General features: G+C 52.2%; 1 protein-coding gene across 6 annotated transcripts in view; it reads left to right on the forward strand.

The window, feature by feature from the left end:
* Positions 1-531: 531 nt before the first annotated feature.
* Positions 532-6,002, forward strand: part of STAU1 (staufen double-stranded RNA binding protein 1) — a 37,327-nt gene continuing 31,856 nt past the window's right edge. For all 6 annotated transcript variants that reach the window (XM_077458796.1, XM_077458799.1, XM_077458800.1 and 3 more), the window contains exon 1: positions 532-677. The gene's annotated coding sequence lies outside the window, so the exon portion shown is untranslated. The remainder of the gene's footprint in view (positions 678-6,002) is intronic.

Consider the following 6,002-nt stretch of genomic DNA (forward strand, 5'->3'; position numbering starts at 1 on the left):
GGGGTTCATGGGGTGCTCTGGGCTGACCTGAGGGGGGTTCATGGGGGGCAGAGATGGGGCAAAAGGGCCATGGGGTGCTCTGGGGGGGGGCTCAGGGTTATCATGGGGGTACATTGAGCCGACCTGGGGTGCCCTGGACTGAACTGGAGGGGTATATTGGGGGTGCTCTGGGCTGACATGGGGGGGGAGCAGAGTTGTCATGGGGTGACCTAGGGGGTAGGTGGGCCATGGGGTGCTCTGGGGGGGAGGAGCACAGGGTTATGATGGGAGGTACACTTGGTTGACCTGGGGGGGGGGGGGGTAGTTTGGGGTGCTTTGGTTTGATATGGAGGAGGATGCAGGGAGAGGAGGACACTTCCCGGGTGTCTGCGCTGCTGGAAGCTGTACGCCAAGAGGCGGGGCTCCGTGCCCACATGAGCGGTTTCAGATTAGGGGTGTGGCTAAGCGCAAAGGGGATGAACACCCCGAAAGGGGCGTGTGGCGAAGCCATGGAGGGGAGGAGCCGGGCGGACGCCGAAGGGAGATGTACAGGTCCCGCCTCCTCCGCAGTGCCGGGTGACGTCACTTCCGGAAGGTCAGGCTGCTCTTCTCTTTAGTGTTTGCCGTGTTCCCCTCCTCCACCGCCCGAACCGGATCCTTCACCGACACCGCGCCGCTCTGTGTATGGACACCGACAGGTGAGAGCGGAGACCGGCCTACAACCGGACGTTGCAGGGTTACCAGGGGCAACACCTCATGTCACCATGGCAACCACTACTAGACCTCCCCTTCCCCCATACACATCCCCATTATCCCCAGTTATTGTACTGATCCCAAGAGCTGACACTCCACTCCTCATATATAATATATGCACTGATCCCAAGAGCTGACACTCCTCTCCTCATATATAATATATACACTGATCCCAAGAGCTGACACTCCACTCCTCATCATATATACACTGGTCCCAAGAGCTGACACTCCACTCCTCAAAAAATATATACACTGGTCCCAAGAGCTGACACTCCACTCCTATATATACACTGATCCCAAGAGCTGACACTCCTCTCCTCATATATAATATATACACTGATCCCAAGAGCTGACACTCCACTCCTCATATATAATATATACACTGATCCCAAGAGCTGACACTCCACTCCTCATATATAATATATACACTGATCCCAAGAGCTGACACTCCTCTCCTCATATATAATATATACACTGATCCCAAGAGCTGACACTCCACTTATAATATATACACCCCCTCCCCACCCTGTTTTCCCCTACAGTGTACTGACCCCAGGAGCTGACACTCCTGTCCTTCTTTCTTCATCAATAATATGTACACCTCCCCTGTATTCCCAGAACTCCTCCTGACCCCAAGAGCTGACATGCCACTCCTCATATATAATATATCCCCCCCCCCCCCCCCCCCCCCCCCCCCGGTATTCCCATTCAGTGTACTGACACCAGAAGCTGATGCTTCACTCTCCTCCATATATATATATAATATGTACACCGACCCCAGGAGCTGACACTCCACTTCTCTCTTCATATATAATAGATACACTTCCCCCCCCCCCCCCGTATTCCCATTCAGTGTACTGACCCCAGAAGCTGACGCTCCACTCTCCTCCATATATATAATATGTACACTGACCCTAGGAGATGACACTCCACTTCTCTCCAATTACCGATTTATTTATTTGTTTTCCTGCCGCAACGTCCCGCAGTCTTTGGTTAGGTGATGGCGCCCCGCAGCCTCATGGGACACTGAACATGTCATATGCACAACGGGGTAAGCGGCCCGTGGTCCCCTGGAAGCCGCAGCGGGGAAGCGGCCCGTGGTCCCCTGGAAGCCGCAGCGGGGAAGCGGCCCGTGGTCCCCCTGGAAGGCGCAGCGGGGAAGCGGCCCGTGGTCCCCCTGGAAGGCGCAGCGGGGAAGCGGCCCGGGGTCCCCCTGGAAGGCGCAGCGGGGAAGCGGCCCGGGGTCCCCCTGGAAGCCGCAGCGGGGAAGCGTCCCGGGGTCCCCCCTGAAAGTGCTGTGCGAGCGCACATATGCACAACGGGGTAAGCGGCCTGGGGTCCCTCTGGAAGCTGCAATGGGGAAGCGGCCCGGGTCCCCCTGGAAGCCGCAGCGAGAAAGCGGCCCGGGGTCCCCCCTGAAAGTGCTGTGCAAACGCACATATGCACAACGGGGGGAAGCGGCCCGGGGTCCCCCTGGAAGCCGCAGCAGGAAGCCGCCCGGGGTCCCCCTGGAAGCCGCAGCGGGCTCCCATATCCAAGTTGATGGTGCTGGGCACCTCCACAGTCCTTTAAGAGCTTCTAAATACCAGGAGGCAGGCATTTTGGGTCATGTGACCCCCTGTGATTGGCAGTCACATGATCAGAAAGCTCCCAATCGGAAGTATGCATCGTGAGCTTTCTGGTCCCTTCCGGTGACTGTGCTGGAGGAGTGTGCTCAGTTTGAGGTCGCGAAGCGGACATCTTTTACACCCACCGGAGTCTGACATTTCACACTTATTTTTTTACCAAATAATGAATAAATAATAATTATTAATGAATAATGTATAATTCATTAATAAAATCGCTGCTTTTAAAATTCAACGTGAAACCAGTGTCACGGACTTCTAAATATTGTGTTTCACGATATAAGCTCAGTTTCCTGTTAAAAAATAAGTGTGAAATGCAAGACTTCGATGGGTGTAAAAAGATGTCCGCTTGCCGCCTTCAGACTGTAGCCTCACACTGGCCAAGTTCGGGGTGTACCAAGATGGCCATGATGGAACGTCACTTCCGTTACGAAATCTGACGGGTCGCCTAATCTGAAGGAACAGGAGCGCCTGCACCCGAAGCCGATTTGAAGAATCGCTGGGTCCCGGGACGGGTAAGTGTCCTTAAAATAAAAGTCAGCAACTACTAGGAAGCTGATCTCGGTGGGTCGCTCCCGGACCCTGATTTGCCTTCGTACCGCCAATGGGAATGTCACCTCCTCATTCGCAACCTTCTTGTCCTCTATAGTGTCCTTCTCCCTTCCCTACTGACCCCATGGACCCGATTCTCTACTACTGACCCCATGGACCCGATTCTCTACTACTGACCCCATGGACCCGATTCTCTACTACTGACCCCATGGACCCGATTCTCTACTACTGACCCCATGGACCCGATTCTCTACTACTGACCCCATGGACCAGTTTTTCTGGACCTCCAACTCCCACCTCTCACTGACGCGGCTCGGGCCTTACTTAATGCGGTCACACAGGCCATCAAGTCCATTCGCATCTCTAAAGCTCCTGGTCCAAACAGCTTCTCTATCCCATATTATCGCAAGCTTTCTCCCCAGCTTATTTTAATAACCTGGGGCAGGGCGCCCTGCAGGCCCATATAGCTATGATTCCCAAAACATCTGAGGATTCCCTAGATCCCCAAGCATTCAGGCCAATCTCTTTATTAAATGAAGACGTTAAACTTTTGGGGAAAATGCTAAGCACCCGCTTTAACAAATATCTTGGCACTCTAATTCATAGAGACCAGGTGGCCATAAGCGGGGGCAACATCTGCAAGGTGACTCACCTGATGCACCTTCTTCAACACCATAAGATCCCAGGCTTTCTTCTTTACGTTGACATTTATAAGGCATTTGATTCGCTTTCCTAGGACTATCTGCGTTACGTCCTGGAACGTTGGGGCTTTGGGGAGTCAATCCTTCAGTGGAGATCTCAGTGCTTTATTCTCTCCACCCCCCTTGGCTAAGGTTACTTCTGCCTCCTTTCTGATCTACCAAGGGACTAGGCAGGGGTGCCCCCTCACTGTCTTTATTCATTCTGGTCCTTGGCCACTGCCCTTAGAAACGGCCCTAATATCTCCAGTATTCAGTATGCAGGCATTCACCATAAAATCAGTCTCTTCGCTGATGACGCCCTCCACTGATGATGCCCTCCTGACTTTGACCGACCCCCTGATCGCCCTCCCTAATCTCCAATCTCTCCCCTCCCGTTTTTCAGCATTCTCTGGGTTTCGAATCAACTCTCACAAGACCCACTGCCTTACGCGTTTCTTTACCACCCTCTACGGTGGTGCAGCTGCAAGCCTCTTTCCCATATCGCTGGAACTCCTCCCTCCCTCGATTACCTTGGCATCAAGCTGACTCCCCATTACTCTTCCCTTTTTGCCGCTAACTACTATCCCCCACTGCGTTTACTTACATCTTTAAAGTGGACGTAAACCCATCGATTTTAACAGCTAAAAAAACAAAAAAGGCATGCCGTGAATGCTAACTGCACATTGGCTGTGCTCTCAGCCAAACTATCAAACCATCCAATGGCTGGTGTTATAACGAATCACATGTGCAGCACCATAGCAGTTGAAGATTAAACAGAGGCAAAGATGGCAGCTTCCTTGGCTGAAAACGATAGGGGAGTTTACTTCCACTTTAATGCAATCCTGCAGTTCCCTTCTTTGTCGTGGATAGGCCGCATCCAATGCGGTCAAGATAACTATCCTCCCCAAACGCTCTCTACTATTTTCGTACCCTCTTGGTCCACGTCCCTTCCTTCTTTCTTCGGGTATTGCAGAATAAGATTCTGGCTTTCATCTGGGCCCTTCAGTGGCACGGTCCACCTTTTTATAAGCATAAAATGCGAGGAGGCCTAGGGGTCCCTAACATAGCCAAGTACTATCAGGCGGCTCAGATCTCCCAATTAACTTTGCTCCATGCTACTTCTGACATCCTGCTGTGGGTGCTTCTTGAACTCCCTAATAGGGATGAGCTCAGGTGTGTTCGCATGGAACACATGCAGAGTTGGCCAGGAAGTTGGCGCTGTGCTAATCACAGGCAGTGAGACATTGCCCCGATGTGCGGCTGCAGAGATCGGGCAATGTCTCACTGCCTGTGATTAGCGCAGCTCTGCGCCAACTTCCTGGCGGGCTCTGCACGTGTTCCATGCAAACACGCCTGAGCTCATCCCTACTCCCTAATAAAGCCTACACACCCCTTTCAGCCCTGATGTGGCTTCCCCACAAGCTATGCCCCGTCTTCTTTAGTCCATTGATGCATCATAGTTTAAAGCTCCAGGACTCTGTACGCCAGTGGTCATCAATCCTGTCCTCAGGGCCCACTAACAGGCCAGGTTTTATGTATTACCTTGAGGAGATGCAGACTAGAATACTGCAATCACTGAGCAGCAAATTATATCACCTGTGATGTATTTCAGTTATCTTGAAAACCTGGCCTGTTGGTGGGCCCTAAGGACAGGGCTGATGACCACTGCTGTACGCTAATCGGGTAATCTAACGTCCACCTTTTTGCCACTTTTCCCCCTTCCCAACAACCACTATTCCCACCGGGCCTGGATCAACTAGACTTTTTCTTGGTGGTCCACACATGCCTTCACTGAGGTCCGACACTTCCTTTCATCCCAGACCCTCCCTCCTTGGTCTTCCTTCCAGGGACACCCATGACGCTCCTGCTATAGAATTCTATCATTACGCACAAATGTGCCACTGGGTTTCCTCATTGTGGTGCAACTCTTCCTATCCTCTTCAAAAGACGTTTTTTGTACACTTATGCCTTTTATTCCCCCGGTGCTCCAGGTGCTATTTTGCGTATCTATTCTTCCCTTAATGCTATAGACTTGCCTGGGGCCGCGTCTTACCAGGCTCGATGGCAACAGAATCTAAAGACTACTATTGAGCCCAAGGACTGGAACAAAGCTTGGTCCTCTGTTGCTAAGTGCTCCTTCAACGCTACTCTGGAAGCTGCATATAAAGTCCTTCTACGATGGTACTGGGTTCCCGGATCGTGAGTTCGAACCCAGTTTATAGCGAGCGATCGCTTTAGGGGATGCGGCCAGTGGGGTGATGTGGTACACACTTGGTGGACTTGTCCACGCCTCATCTGGTTTTGGTCCAAGGTGTTTGGGCTCCTACAAGCCCTATTTCACATACCCATGCGCAGAGATGGTAAAATTGCTTTACTGCACTGCCCGATTAGGGGTCTGTTCCCATACCAACAA

The sequence above is a fragment of the Lithobates pipiens genome, unplaced genomic scaffold (genome assembly GCF_037356315.1).
Source record: "Lithobates pipiens isolate NorthernLeopardFrog02 unplaced genomic scaffold, aLitPip1_a1.2 Scaffold_28, whole genome shotgun sequence".
Classification (NCBI taxonomy): Eukaryota; Metazoa; Chordata; class Amphibia; order Anura; family Ranidae; genus Lithobates; species Lithobates pipiens.